General features: G+C 44.0%; 1 long non-coding RNA gene and 1 pseudogene across 4 annotated transcripts in view; both read left to right on the forward strand.

The window, feature by feature from the left end:
* Positions 1-16,328, forward strand: part of LOC141522974 (uncharacterized) — a 118,897-nt gene that overhangs the window by 50,038 nt on the left and 52,531 nt on the right. The gene's annotated exons all lie outside the window — the stretch shown is intronic.
* LOC141522972 (large ribosomal subunit protein uL16-like) lies at positions 9,633-10,619 on the forward strand (annotated as a pseudogene).

Below are 16,328 nucleotides of genomic sequence, written 5' to 3' on the forward strand. Positions count from 1 at the left end.
TGTTTTTTTTTTTTGGAATCTACTCTTGAGGCATAAGATGTTGTTCCCCAAGGGCAAGCGATTGGATGACCCTTCAGTGTCATTGGAGTCCATGTTGGGAGCAGCTGTCAATCTGGGAGTTCTCCTATTGACTTCCACAGAGAACATGATGTTTATTGTGGACAATAATCTGGAGCTGATGGATGCCCTTCTGGCCTGCTTCTGGGTCAGCCTGGCCCATTGGCAGCGGCAATCTTGGGTGCCAGCCTCTGTGGCAGCGCACACCAATCCTGCCATGTTAGGTAGCCTTTTGCTCTCTGATAAGGCAATGGGTGCAGTCCTGGACATTCAATTCTTCTTCAATTACCTGAGGGACTTTTGGCAGGTTGCTTCACCTCTGTAGATCTCAGTTCCTCATATATAAGATTTAAAAAGTTGCACTGGACCAGTCATTATCAAAATGAGGGGGAGCATGTCTGAAACTCAGGGCATCTGCGAGGTCAAATTTTCATAATAATTGTAAGACTATTTAAATTTAAATATGATAAATATTATTGGGTACAATCCTTGTAAACAAAAGCTCTTGAGATCCTTTATGATTTTTAGTAGTTGAAAGGGGTCCAGAGACCATCACATGAGGTTGTCTGCTCTCCTTTGCCCATTTCTCTCTGGGGGTGGTTAGCATTCTTTGGGGTGAGTCACAGGGAGTAGTCATGGAGCTTGGTCCTGATCAGAGAGCGCAGGTCTTTAACAGGCCATCGCCCAGAGGATGTGGATGGCCTTATGCCTAGTCTTCTCTATCCTTTGCCTTAGTCCATGCAGTTCTTCCTGGATGTTTCTGAAACTATCCTCCTTGTCCTTCTAGATGGCACAAGAGCCATCATAACCGTGACTGCCTTGTTGTGGGGCTTCTCCTTACCTTTAATATTTGAGAAATAAAGTTTCGTCAGAAAAACTTGGTGTAAATTTTTCCTAATTTCCTGTTTTCCTTCTAATTTTGGAAGCATTTGTCCTTTGTAATGTCATATAATCAAAAAGATTTATTTTCCTCCCCACACTCCCCTATCTTCTCTTCTCTGTAGATCTGACAGGCACCTTCTTCCTGGTTCCCCTTATTTACTTGGGATATCGCCTCTTATACCTCAATCGTCCCACCCCCCTTGGACTTTTCTTGGTTCATGGTGTTTGCCTTTAGTGCCCCAAGAACCTCTTGATTGCCCCTTCCCCAACTATGAGTACAAAGATTTTTCTACATGACTCTGGCCATGGCCCTCTTCTCTCTAGAAGGCTCCCTGTCCCTTCTATGGTCAACAATAGATAAGTCTCTGGAGAGCAGGGCCCCTTCCTCCCATTGCAGCTTTAGGAGACCCCACTCCCCTCCACTCTCTTGGTGGCTCTTGTTGGGGCTCCTATCTGACACTCCCATCCGCCCCTTTGTCCTGGCTTCCCCCATGGGCAGCATTCCTCCCTCTGCACCCCTCCTCTGGGGATCCTTGGTTTCCTTCAAGAATCGCTCAAACATCACCTTCTCTCATGCCCCTGCCCCAGACTTTTCAGTTTCTCTTACCATAAATTGCATAATCCATGATTAATGGTTTTGCTTTTGTTACCAAATTTATATGCACAGTTATATATTTATTATAAATAAATATTTAGCATTTATATTAAAAGCATTAAAAATTTTAAAAATGTTTTAAATATATTTCTTAAAATATTTAAATGAAGATATAGTCATTTGAATATTTATATATGTATAGACATGCATATTATATAAACACTGTATAGACACAAATATATGTATCTGCAGATATAAGTAACTCTGGTCTTGCTAACATCTAACATATTGCTCAGCACCGAGTGGATGCTTAAGAAATGCTTGTTGATTGATTGATTGATCACAGGATCATCTCCATTGCATGACCAATCATTTTGTGAAAGGAGAATTGAAATGTATTAGAAAAATATGTTGAGATGGAGCGACAGATGCACACGGTGGGAGTGGGCACATTTGTGAAATTCAGCTTCGTTCTTTTACACCACCAAGGCTTCTTCCTGAATCAAATATGCAAAACCCCTGTCCTTTGATTGTGAAGCCTCTCCCTGCCATGCTCCCCGGCTGTAAGTCCTGGGCTCTTGGGGCCTCCAGAGAACCCTCCTGGTGGACCACTGAAGGAGCAAGGTCAGATGAGGGGGACACCAGGGCATACTTCTAGTGATGGCTCATTCACAAGAGATGGCAGCAGAGCCATCCCCTAAGAGGTGTGGCGGATAAAGGCAGTGGTCTCATTGTCAGTGCCAGCAGATGGAGGGTCAGGATGCTCACATAGGAGACCTAGAAGATCGTTCCCAGGACTTCATTGACTGACCCCATGTAAAGAATATACAGAAGGGATGGACAAGACTTTTCTGGGATGAGAAAGCAGGAGGAGCCAGCTGTGAGCTGAGTCAGTGGAGGGGTCCCCACAGCGGTGTTTTCAAGAATTAGGAAATCGTCTGGAGCCAGACATTTACCCATCGTGACTTCAGACAGATCCCATCACCTTCCTTAGCTCTGGACAGCTTGCTAAGATCCCAGCAGACATGGTGTCAGACCTGGAAGGATGGTGGGGGGGGGGTCTTCCTGGTCTAATACTCTCAGGGACAGCTGATGAGAGGTAAAATTTTACCCAGAGAGGTAAAATGCCTCTTCTGGAGCCATCCAGGCCTTAAGCAACTGAGGCAAGATGTGCACTTGGGTCGCACCCAGGTCCTGTGCCTTGAAGTCTGTTCTTCCCAGTGGGTGATGCTAAATGATCAATTCAGTCCTTTTCTGTGATCTGTCCTGGCATTGTTGGTGTCCATCTGGCCAGTGCCAGACAGATGCAGATGTGACCGGGATCCAGTCCTTGGGCACGTGAGACCTCCTTCAAGAATACGACGCCTGCATCTGGACAGATGTGCAGCTCTGGTGAAGCGTGCAGACAATTCTCTGTTTCCCTCCACCATTCACAGAGTTGGGCTCTCCTGTGATGCTTGCACCCTGGATGTTGCGCTGCCTCCCCTGGAATGGAGCAGATTCCTGACAAGGTGTGGCGCACATGAAGATGTCATCAAAGGACTGGGAGGTTTTTTAACCTAGTGGGATCCTCCCTTTTGACCCAAACCTTGCCACAGTTTCCATCACAAACGAGCTGTTTTTCCTGGAGTATTGTGCCACGTTCTCTCTGCAGTTTATACACTTAGCACGTAGAAGATTCAAGTGCTGTTTCCTTTTCTGTCTTGTCTCCTCATTGCTCTGGTAAATTGAGTGTGGTGTGATGGAGATGAGGCCACTGCTGCGCTCTAGGGGGTCCAAGGACCCACCCTTCCAGACCCCAGACCCCAGACTGGTTCAGCTGGGAAGGATTGATGCTGGGGGAGTCACTGGCCTCCAGGTTGCTTGTTGCCAGGACCCAGTTAAAACTGAGCAAAACAAACAACTGGTGAGGTGACCTCAGGACAAGGTGGGAGTTGTTCAAACAGAAAGCAGCATTGACAAGGAATAAGTTTCCTTGCCATAGAAATAGTAAAGCAACCTCTGCCCCATGTCTGTGGAGGGGACTTCTCTGTGGTCCTGGGAGACCCCTGGCTCTGATCCTCTAAAGGCCTTCCTCAGGCCTGGGGTGGGGGCTTCTCCGTGGTCCTGGGAGACCCCTGGCTCTGATCCTCCAAGGCCTTCCTCAGGCCTGGGGTGGGGGCTTCTCCGTGGTCCTGGGAGACCCCTGGCTCTGATCCTCCAAGGCCTTCCTCAGGCCTGGGGTGGGGGCTTCTCCGTGGTCCTGGGAGACCCCTGGCTCTGATCCTCCAAGGCCTTCCTCAGGCCTGGGGTGGGGGCTTCTCCGTGGTCCTGGGAGACCCCTGGCTCTGATCCTCCAAGGCCTTCCTCAGGCCTGGGGTGGGGGCTTCTCTGTGGTCCTGGGAGACCCCTGGCTCTGATCCTCCAAGGCCTTCCTCAGGCATTGTCCAAGGTGGGGCTGGGGTGGGGAGAGATTAGAGCCTGGAGTGTGGATGGCACTCCGCTCTTCCTGGGTCTGTTTGGATTCTTGGGTCATGGAGACAAGCTGCAGGTGTCTCAGCCTTGCCTCATGCCCAGCTCAGGCTTTCTGATCCTGGGGCTTTTCCTGCTTTCCTGACTTCTCCCCCCCTTTGCTCCCTCTTCCCTCCTCACATGCCTACCTTTCTCCATCCCTTCCAGGGCAGGTGGTCAGCTCTTGGGTCCCACCTGTCTGTCTGAGAGTTGGAATCCACATTTTCCAGAATGCTTTGTCCTGGAGAGCTGGGGCCTTCCCTTGACCAGCTCTGCTGGCGCTGGTCACACATACATGCACTTATGTAGCATCCTGGCTCCTAGTAATCCAGGGCCGGCACAGAAGCTGGCCCGCTGACCCTTCTGAAGGTTCAGGCCGCTGGTGTGGTGGAAGTAGTACAGAGGACCCGAGCTAAGTCTGAATCTACTTCTGCTCCCTCCTTGCCCTCCCTCAGAGACTGGTGGGGGGGCACATGTGGGGAGATTGTGCCCCTGGGGGGGTCCTTTGGTCTTGCTGTGTCTTTGAGTCAATATCCTTTGGTAAACTCAATGGAATATTGAATGGGGCTGGAGTGCTAGTCCGCAGGCCTCTGAAAATGGGGGGCAGCCCGGCTGGTGGGAGCTGAGGGCTGTCTGTGTCTGGCTCTTGGAATCAGTTTGGAGCCGAGGGGAGTGGATACTCTGTGGGTGAGTCCAGGCAGGGTTTCAACCAATTGTCACAAGTCCCCAAGCAATAGAAGATGTCACAGAATAAAAAGGCTAAAGAGCCTGTTGACCCTCTTGTTTTGTTGACCGGTCCCCAGCCATAAGGGCCCATTTGAGCCCTGCTTTAAAATGAGGGTCTCAGACATAAATGGGAGCAGGAGTGGGAGCCAAATGATTAACCTTATCTTTAATAATTCTGGGGAGTTCTCTAGGCCTGAGAATCAGTGTTAGAATGGGAAGGGATTTCTGAGATCACCTGGCATACCTGGCAGACCTGGCGACTCATGGGCTGCCAGGTGCTCAGAGGCTCTTGCCTCACCCACAAGGGAGCCCTGAAGGTCCTCTAGCTGGTCATCCCACCCTCGCCCTGCAGGGCCTCTCTGGACCCTGCACTTCCTCCTCACGGGGGCCAGCCCCTGACCATCCCACCGTCAGGGGTGACTCCCTCCTCTTCCCCAACTTGACCTGTTGGTATTCCAGCCCAGCTCTTGAGTTCATCGCCCCTTCATCCAATCAAAAGTCACGCCCTTCCAAACCTCAGCCTCATATCACTCCCATCCCCTGTGGCTACAGATGGAACCTGGGGAAGATGGAATCTGCTGCCATGTCCATGGTGACCTTATGGAGTGCTCTCCTCTGGGGGAGGGCCCTGCTTTTATATCCCCCATCAGAGGTCAGTGAGAAGAGGCCGTTTCATCTGAGAGCTCAGAGGGCAAGTGTCACTTTGGGGAAGTCTGAAAGTGGACACAGAGAGGTAAAAGAGAAATGAAAGTGCCTTCTAGCCCCAGATCTTATTTCTGCTTCATCTGTCCAACCTGAGCAGGAACCTGAGAAAGGGACAAAAATTCAGAGCCTGCATCAGGATTCAAGTGTCTTGTCTCCCCCAACCCAGTATACAGCTCTTTGGATTTTACCCTAGTATTTTTTCTTAATTAACAACAATATGATTTTTTTTCCAAACAAGGGATTTTGAGGAATGGAACCTGGATTGTGCCAGTCCCTACCATATTCTGGGGAGTTATGGCAATGCCATTCATTCTAGAATGGTATCAGAGCCAGGAAGCCCATCCATAGTTTAGGTGAGGCACAATGAAGAGAAAGCCATGTCTCTCAAAGTCTTGATGAATTTTTCCATCTTACTGATTTGTGTTCCGTGATGACAGAATATCAGGTTGCATACAAAGAGATACAATTATTCTTCAATTTAGGAGTATAGAAAGGAGATGAACAATAGGATATCATGACAAAAACCATCAATAAAGAAATGAATATTTGTGACCCTTTCATTTCACTCAGTTATTAAATAAGGGAATGAGTTTATGGTTAGAAGCTCATGGATCATAGACTTGGAGCTCAAAGGGAGCCTAGAGATTATGAGATCCCTCTTATGAAGATGAGGAAAAAGACCCATGGGGGGTGGGGACTTAGACATGGTTTGGAGAGTACAGACCCTGGGCTCATTTCTTGCCTTCCTCTGTTCCTTGGCCCTGGAGTTATGTGTTCAAGGGGAAGTCACAAGATCATCTAGTCCAGTCTGTCCGTGTCTAGGACCTGGTTAAGGCTTGGTTCTCTTAGCTACCCCTCTGGGGGTTGTAGTTCTCAGATTCCCTGTGTAGAATTCACTTTGTCTACTTGGAATGTTATGAAATAGGGGTCATTTTCATCTGCAAGATTACACCATTGTTCATCCTATCCTTGATCATCTTTTTTTGTACATAGCCCTTTTGTTTGTTAGCATTTCTTAGGCTTTAGTTCCATCTGAGCTCCAAATGCCCAGACTGTTTGTAGAGGCTCAGACTTTTCTTATTAACCCCTGGAGATCTGATTTTCCTTCTATCTTATTTCTTGTTTCTTTTTTTTTTAAATCAGTGTTAACCTCATTCAAATCAATAAAAAATCAAAGTCATTTACATTTATGTTTACAATTTTAAAATTTTAAGAACTACTTTCTGCATAAAAATCATCTGAATGTCTTCTCTCATTGTTTTTGACCTAGTCATCCTTTAGATTATAGATTTTCCTCTTGCACAATCTTGATCAGTACCTACATATTTAAAAAAATTTCTTTAATGTCTTATATTTTCCAATTTGTAACTTAATTGTTCACCAAACTGTTATTTCACAGCTTGTTCAGCCTTTTGCACACTTGGACTTTTAAGTTTCTCCTAATTTTCTTTTAATTGCAAATAATGTTCCTAAAAATATCATTGAACAGGTAGTCCTTTTTCTTTTCCTTTTCCTTTTCCCTTTCCTTTTTCCTTTTCCTTTTCCCTTTCCTTTTCCTTTTCCTTTCTTCCCTCCTCAGTGTATTTCCAATAATGGGTTTCTTTTGAGCCTGAAGACACCTCAGAGTCCAAACTGTTCCATATATAGATAAGGAAACAAGTCCAGGGTGATGAGGTTCAAGGGTATAGTTATATTATAGCTTCAAGAATATCCCATAAAAATTGTTCTCCAAAATGTTCCTCCACTTTGAAACTCTCCTAATTATGGATGATGGCTTGTTGGTGGGAACATGTGTCATTTTCCCATTAACTTTTATTATCTTAGTGACTAACCACATTGAAGTTAGGAAAATGTCCTTACTCATCCTTATATTCTTCTTGGAATCTAACACCAGACCCCATAGAAATAACCAAATAAAATTTTATGAGTAATGAGTAAGTGAAGATTTCAGAAAACTCAAAATAATTTTGATCCAGTGCATTGGAAGGACCATTGAAGCTGAGAGTAAAAGGATTTGCAGTCTTACCTTAGATTGATACTTCCTCTGGTACATTAGACACATCAATTCTCTAGCCTTGTTTTCTTGGGGGGAGGAGAACTGATTAGTTGATTTTTCCCAGTTCATTTTATAGAATCACAGAAAAGAAGGAGCAGATAGCAGATACTTGAAGAATTGAGATTTTAAACAGTGAGATAAGGATTGGTTTATTATTTAGTGTTTATTATTCTTTACTAGGAGCCAAGGTTTTTTAGAGCAGATTTGATAGCAATTTATCATCAGTTGGTATGTTCCTGGTGGTCTTTGAGAAGCAAGCTTGCCAGTCCATGAGTTTAGTTGAGGAAGCAGGGCTGAAGAATGTGGTCTTTGGCAGGAGAGATGAGAACCAGCTATGGAAGTGAAGTCCAGCTAGTGAGAGGGAGTTGATTTTTGCCCTTTTGGGAGGAGAGAGGAAGCAAGGTGACCCAGCATTCTCCCTACCCCACCCCCAACCATAGTGTCTTATAATCAAGCTCAGAGAAACCACAGTTGACTGGAAGCAGACAAGAAAGCAGTGGTGGCAGGGCTCTCAAGCATGTGTGTCACCTTGAGGATGATGACTGCAGCGGCAGAGAGGAGAACCAGTCATGAACTTTGGAGAAAAATCCCTTACGCATTTGGGATTTCAGCTGTGGAAGGGTACTGACCCCTGGAGTGACCTGCCTGGTCCGTGCAGCTGGGAGAGGGAAGCACAGTGTCAGGACACCAGGAGATGAAGAGGACCTGGGGACTGTGAGATCCTGCAGATAGGAGCTGCCTTTGCAACGCCTCAACCTACTGTGGACCTATCTACTGGTCACTGCTAAGTAGGTGCCAACCTTGTGGACCTCTCTACTGGTCACTGCTAAGTAGGTGCCGACATTGTGGACCTCTCTACTGGTCAGAGCTAAGTAGGTGCCGACTATGCGGATCTCTCTACTGCTCAGTGTTAAGTAGGCATTGGCTTTTCCCTCTGATGCTTGTGTGTTTATGGAAGCATATCCCTCAGGTTTATGGGGATACTGGTGGGGAAATGATTTATAACTACTGGTCTTAACATGCTGTCTCAGTAATACCTTTGCTTTAGCAATTTGTGGCAACTGTTGAGCTGCGGAGGATCAGTGTATTGGTGGGGCTCCTGGAGTGCAGCTGTAGGGATGCTGACCACAGGCACTCTGAGCCTGGGGCGGTCCCACCTGATGACCTCACCTGGGAGGGCAAGGGGGGCTCTGGCCTGGGACTGATTCATCTATAAAATGGAGTTATTGGCCCCCTGCATCCATCCCTCTGCCAGTGTGAGGGAGGACAAAGATAAGGAGATGTGAGAGCACTTGAGTAAAGTTCAAAGCAGTGTTGGGGACCCTTCTATAAAAATGAAAGGTATTAAAATAAATTGAAAGCAGCTTAAGGCTGCACTTTTTTTTCTGAACTGGAAGAGTCTCCAATGAAGATATTGTTCTTAAGGAACATTCTTGCCCTTCTGAGACCCCCCCTCCCCCAAGCTTGCCCAATTGGCAATTACAATTCCATTGTAAATAGTTGGCACTTAAATTACTCATAATCATCAAAGAATGTGGTGCAACGGATCCTTCTGTGGGTTTGGTGGGGTCTAGCAGGAGGCCTCTTTTTTTCTTTCTATCAGGTACTTAAATATTTGGCATGTGTCCACAGAGCCACAGCACAAAGTTGAAACAGATCTGACTTCAGAATACCCTTCTGCACCCATCATTATTTTTTCCCCTGGTCTTTGCCATTCATAAAACTGTTAGAGTGACCCTTCTGACCAGCACATTGATAAAATAAAGTTCATATAGGAGTGAAGATTAAAGGAGAGTTCCCTCTGACTATTGTTGTGTTTGGTTAGATCAATCTTTCAATGTTTTATTAATGATTGCTTCTCTCCTCCCCTTCCCCTTCAGTCCTGTGAACTGAAGGAATGGTGGGGATCCATCCTGGTGAGGAAAAAGAGTGAGAAATAGCAGAAGGAGAAAAGGAAACAAAGGAGAGGGAGGAGAAAGAGGCAGAGGAGAAGACAAACTGGCAGGGAAGGGAGGAGGAGAAGGGAGTTACTGGGTCAGCTCTCATTTCCTTGTTGCATTCATAGAGGCCAACCACCCTTCTCTTCCCTTGGCTCACCTAAGAGATGGGGTCCAAGATGCAAACAAAGGATTGAGAACTGGAAGAGTCCTTAATGTTAGTTCAGACTTTCATTTTAAAACTAGAAAACTGAGACCCCCAAAGTAGATTCAGGTTCATTTACAGATGAAGATGAGACTTGCCTGGGTCATCCAGTGAGATTTGAAATAGTAAAACACTAACCAGATGTAGAGCTAATCCAGCAATAAAAATCGGCTTGGACACCCTCATCCTGGAGAAATTCAAGCAAGGTAGCACCATCCCTTGTCAAGCATGCAGTCCAGAGGATTGGTGGGGCCTCCAAGGTTGGCCTGTGTGGCCAAAGAGACCTCGTCTAACTTTGAAAGTCAGTATTTTCCTTTCACTGTGGCGAGATCCAGTCCCTGCTGGTGCTAGCGCCATGGGCTGTCTTCCCGCCTGCTGTTATAGGTATTGTAAAAACAAGCCGTACCCCAAGTCCTGGTTCTTCGGAAGAGTTCCTGATGCCAAGATAAGAATCTTCGATCTTGGAAGGAAGAAAGCAAAAGTGGATGAGTTCCCATTGTGTGGCCATATGGTATCAGATGAGTATGAACAAAGCCTTGAAAGCAGCACGCATCTGTGCCAGCAAATACATGGTGAAGAGTTGTGGCAAGGATGACTTTTACATCCATGTGCGCCTGCATCCTTTCCATGTCATCTGTATCAATAAGATGCTGTCGTGTTCTGGGGCTGATAGGTTCCAGACTGGTATGTGAGGGGCTTTTGGGAAGCCCCAGGGCACCATAGTCCGGGTTCACATCTGCCAAGTCATCATGTCAATTTGAACCAAGGTCCAGAAAAAAGAGCATATGATTGAAGCTTTGCGTAGAGCCAAGTTCAAGTTCCCTGGCCGCCAGAAGATTCCCATCTCCAAGAAGTGGTGTTTCACCAAGTTCAATGCTGATGAGTTTGAGATGATAGCTCAGAAGTGCCTCATTCCTGATGGCTGTGGGGTTAAGTATATCCCCAGCTGTGGCCCCTTGGACAAGTGGCGGGCACTCCACTGTGAATTCAGCCTTATAAGGCATATAAGGCATAACGAAACTAAATACTGCATAAATAATAAAAAAAAAGAAAGTCAGTGTTTCCAAGTTTCTGAGACTTCAGATGCATTGTTCTTCCCACTAAGCAGCATTACTTCCTGAGCAGAAGAAACAGTGGAGTCAGGATTAAAACCAAGGACTCTCCTTACAAATCCACGAGTCTTACCTGCTTGCCAGGTGAGGGAAGGGGCTTTTCTTGACAGCAGTGATGCTATCGTTTCACTTGCTGCTGCCTAGGTTTGTTCCTAGGCTTAGGCTCTTGCTATGTCTAACAAGTTCCCAGAGCAGGCAACTCCTGGTTCAGCATGGGAGGGCGCTTGGATAATAATAAATGGAAAGGTGGGCTCCATTTCTCTGTCACAGCCAGTTCATCTGTAGGGTCATCCTTTGGCTAAGAGGACTACCTGTCCACCTCCTCCCTCCCACCCTGGGCTACCCAGACCCATTCCAGGTTGGCTGGGGCATCGTGTCATCGGGAGGTGCCTCTCACTTTTCTCCATCCCCAGCACAAGCATCCAGATCCCATAGGGCAGCTAAATGGGAATGGGAATGTCAGGGGGTGAGGGAGGTTTTCTCCCCTACTTTTCTACCAGCCTCCAGTTCCACTCGGCCCCTCAGGTCTGATCTCCAGGCCAGATCCCTGAAGAGGGGAGGCCTTTCAGCCTTGCCGTTCACCCTGTCACTGTGTTTGCCACTGCCTGGTCCCTGGGCATGCCGGTCCTGTGCTGCAGTATCCTTGGGACATCTGGATCCTTCTACCTGCACCTGAGTGGCTGTAGTTGAGTAGTTGCTGCTGCCTAAGAGAAGGAATATTTCACTTTTAAAGTCAGTCTTCCTCACACCTGCCCCAGAATAAGGCAGTACCCAATTAATGTGCTTTTCCTCTTCCTTTCCTTCTTTCCTTCCTTCCTAGGAAAATAACAAACTATTTTTTAAGATTAGAGAAGAAATCAAAATCCTCCTTTAGAATAACACTCTTGCATGTTTATTTTGGTTAAAAATTGGGAATTAAATACTTCAGGAATTGATTCCACTCTATAAAAACCAAGCCTGGCCCCGATGGATCTCGGGCAAGGTGCTCATCTTGGCTGAGCCTCAGTTTACTCTTGTGTCTTTGGAGGAGGTTCAACTCGGTCATCTCCCAGTGCCCACCCCCTCCTTATGTGCTTGATGCCCCATTTTTCCAGAAGCTCCCATTTTTCATTTCTAATGAATTTTTGTGATCTTTACCTTGGGGTCTTCATTATCTGTTGACTTTCTAGTTTTTGTTTTTGTTTTTTTGATTTTTTGACAACAAAGTGTATTGTTTATTTTATTTTCTTTGTACTATTCAAGAAGGGGAATTGAACATTTGTCTTCCTTTGCTTTTTCATTATATACTTAAACATTTTAGAGTTTTTGAGGAGGCCTATTCCTTAAGAGCCCCTTACAGCTGGTTTTCATTCCTGCTTCTAGGTGGCCTGCAGAAATAGATGTTTAAAAACATGTATGGAGTTTTTTTTTTGGGGGGGGGGAAGGGTTGAGTTAGTATAGAAAGGTAGATTTCCGTTTTCTTACATTTCTAAATGTAAAACATTAGAAGTGAATAATTTTTACTGAAAAAGGAAAAATGGACATGATTTCTTTTAAAATTACCTTCTTTTTCTTTGTTCCCCTTTAAAAAAAATTATTCTCATCCATTTGTACATGTATAATACCAAGTTACAAAGTTTCCCTCCACCCTCCTTTCCCATCCTCCTCCCCTCAGTTGGGAACAGTCAGGTTAGCATTTTACATACATATTTTGTTAAACAGATTTACAAATTAGTAATTTTTGGCATGAGGAATTAGGATTAAGGGAAAGATACAGAAGAGATAATTTTTATAAGTATTGGTAGGGTTATTTTTTTTTTTTCTGTATATTTTGTTTTGTTTTATTTTTCTTCTTCTGGTTGGGGATAATATAGACCATTCCCAGACTAATACAGTTGTCCTAGCTCTCTGGCCTATTGAGAGGAGTTGCTCCTATTAAGGTTGGTCATCTCATAATGTTGCTGTTGATGTTGGCTCTGCTCCCTTCGCTCAGCATCAGGTCCTAAGTCATTCCATACTTCTCTAGAGTCTGATCATTTATTGTTTCTTATAGAACAATAATATCCCATAGTATTCATGTACTATAACTTGTTTAGCTTTTCCCCAATGGATGGGCATCCCCTCAATTTCCAATTCTTTGCCACTACAAAAGAGCTGCTATGAATAGTCTGCAACAAAGGACTTTTCCCTTTTTTTTTATGATTTCTTCTGGATATAGTCCTAGAATTGAAATTGCTGGGTCAAAAGGAAGGAACAGTTTTATTGCACTTTGGGCATAGTTCCATATTGCTCTCCAGAAAGTTTGGATCCATTCACAACTCCACCAGCAATACATCAATGTCCCAATTCTCCCATAACCTCTCCAACATTGAACATCTTCCCTTTTTCTCATCTTGGTCAATCTTATAGGTGTGAAATAATACCTTATTGTTGTTTTAATTTGCATTTCTCTTTTTTTTAGGGTTTTGCAAGGCAAATGGGGTTAAGTGGCTTGCCCAATGCCACACAGCTAGGTAATTATTAAGTGTCTGAGACCGGATTTGAACTCAGGTACTCCTGACTCCAGGGCTGGTGCTTTATCCACTACACCACCTAGCCGCCCCCGCATTTCTCTAATCAGTAATGATTTGGAGCATTTTTTTCATCTGAATATATAGCATTAATTTCTTCATTTGAAAACTGTACATATCCTTTGACCATTTCTCAATTGGGGATTGTTTTCCGAATATATCCCTATTCCTCCCCTCCTTAGTGAACTCATTCCTTTCAATATACTATGAAAAGAAATGAGAGAAAAAGGGCAGCAAAATCATCCACTACATCTGTTGAGTCTAGCAGTTAAACTGTCACCTACCCAGAGTTTTCCACCTCTCCAAAGAAGAAAATGGAGGAGTTGTGTTTTTAATTATATTGTATTTTCTCCCAATCCCCAATTTTAAATAATCTTTATTTTAAGTTTTGAGATCTAAATCCCTCCCTCTCTTCCTTTCCCCTCACTGAGATGATAATCTGTATAAGGGTTTATATACACAATTAGGTAATATTTTTATATTATCCATTTTATATAAGACGACTCAATTAAAGAAAGAAAGGAAAAAAAGAAAAAGGAAACGAAGAAGGAGAAAGGAAGGAAGGAAAGGCAAAAGGGGAAAAACTAGTTTGCATGTGTCTATATTCAGATAATATCAATTCTGTCTCTGGAGGCAGATAGCATTTTTGATCAAAAGTCCATTGGGATTGTCTCAATTCTTTGTATTGCTGAGACTAACCAAGACATTCACAGTTCTTCATTTTATGTATTGCTGCTCCTCTGAACCATTTTCCCCAGGTTTTACTCACTTGACTTTGTATCTTTTCATGCACATCTTCCCATATTTTTCTGGAATCATTCTTCCTGTTGCTTCCTATAATACAATGATATTCCATTATAATAATATACCATAATGTGCCCATCCTTGCCCCAATTGTTGGGCATCTTCTCTTTCTTGGCTACCACCAAAAGAGAGGCTATAAATATTTTTGTACAAATAGGTCCTTTTACTCTTTATAAAAAAATCTCTTGGGCATGCAGACCTTGCAGTGGTCATGCTGGGTCAAAGGGGATGCTTGGTGTTATGACCCTATGGATAGACCCAGTTGCTCTCCAGGGTGGTTAGATCAATTCACAATTCCACCAGCAGTGCATTGATGTCCCAATTTTCCTACATTCCCTTGAACATCCAATATTTTTTTTTGTTGAATTAGTCCACCTGATAGGTGTGAGGTAGTGTAGGACCTTGGGTTCCTTTTAATTTGCATTTCTCTGATCAATAATTAAAGCATTTTTTCATATGACCCTAGTAGCTTTAATTTTTTCATCTGAAAATTGACTGTTCATATTCTTTGGAAAGTGGCATCTTTTGTCAGCTTTTCCCTAGTCATGTTTCTTGGCTTTTGTCATAACACATATGAATGTTTTCTTTTTTTTTTTTTTAAGAGTCTTAATTTTCCTGGCCAATATGACCAAAAAGGACAATGATCAATGTTGGAAGGGATGTGGGAAATCTGGGACACTAATACATTGTTGGTGGAGCTGTGAACTCATTCAACCTTTCTGGGGAGAAATTTGCCAAAGGGCAACAAAAAACGTGCATACACTTTGACCCAGCGATACCACTACTGGATCTATACCCTGAAGAGATTATGAAAAAGGGTAAAAACATCACTTGTACAAAAATATTTATAGCAGCCCTGTTTGTGGTGGCAAAAAATTGGACATTAAATAAATGTCCTTCAGTTGGGGAATGACTTAACAAACTGTGGTCTAGGTATGTCATGGAACACTATTGTTCTATTAGAAACCAGGAGGGATGGGAATTCAGGGAAGCCTGGAAAGATTTGCATGAATTGATGCTGAGTGAGATGAGCAGAACCAGGAAAACATTGTCTACCCTAACAGCAACATGGGGGTGAGGATCAACCTTGATGGACTTGCTCATTCCATCAGGGCAACAATCAGGGACAATTTGGGGCTGTCTGCAAAGGAGAGTGCCATCTGTATCCAGAGAAAGAAGTATGGACTTTGAACAAAGACCGAAGACTATTACTGTCAAATTAGGGAAAAAAAGTTATATTATCATGTAATTTTACTATCTCATACTTTATTTTTCTTCCTTAAGGATATGATTTCTTCATCATCACATTCAATTGAGATCATTATATAATATGAAACCAATGTAAACACTAACAGAATGCCTTCTTTGGAGGGTGGGAGGGAGGGAGAAAAATTGTAAAACTCAAAATAAATAAAATCTTTCTAAAAAAAAGATTCTAGGGGTAGCTAGGTGGCACAGTGGATAGAGCACTGGCCCTGGAGTCAGGAGTACCTGGGTTCAAATCTGGTCTCAGGCACTTAATAGTGACCTAGCTGTGTGGCCTTGGGCAAGCCACTTAACCCCACTGCCTTGCAAAAAAAGCTTAAAAAAAATTCTTAATTTTCTAGCTTTTCTAGTACCTTAAGGGGAGAAGGGAGAGTTGAGTTCCAGGGTTCTTCATCTCTTTTTTTTTGTGGGTCATAGATGCATTTGGTCATCTGGTGAAGCCTACAGATTTCCCAAAGTAGTGTTTTGAAATACATGAGATAAAATACAATTGATTACAAAGGAAATTAAGCACATAAAAAGTTTGTTGTATTTATTTTTTACAAAATTTTATCCCTCAGTTAAGAACCCCTGATTTAATCCAACTCCCTCATTTTTTTTTAGGTTTTTGCAATGCAAATGGGGTTAAGTGGCTTGCCCAAGGCCACACAGCTAGGTAATTATGTGTCTGAGGTCGATTTGAACTTGGGTACTCCTGACTCCAGGGCCAGTACTCTATCCACTGCGCCATCTAGCTACCCCCCCTCATTTATTAATGAATTTTATTTATTTAATGCAATAGGATTAAATGACTTGCCCAAGGTCACACAGCTAGGCAATTATCAAGTGTCTGAGGTCTGATTTGAACTCAGGTCCTCCTGACTCCAGGGCTGGTGCTCCATCCTCTTCCTCTGTAGCACCTAGCTGCCCCCCAGTCCCTGCATTTTAGAAATGAAGAATCCTGA

This window comes from Macrotis lagotis, chromosome 4 (genome assembly GCF_037893015.1).
Source record: "Macrotis lagotis isolate mMagLag1 chromosome 4, bilby.v1.9.chrom.fasta, whole genome shotgun sequence".
NCBI lineage: Eukaryota > Metazoa > Chordata > Mammalia > Peramelemorphia > Peramelidae > Macrotis > Macrotis lagotis.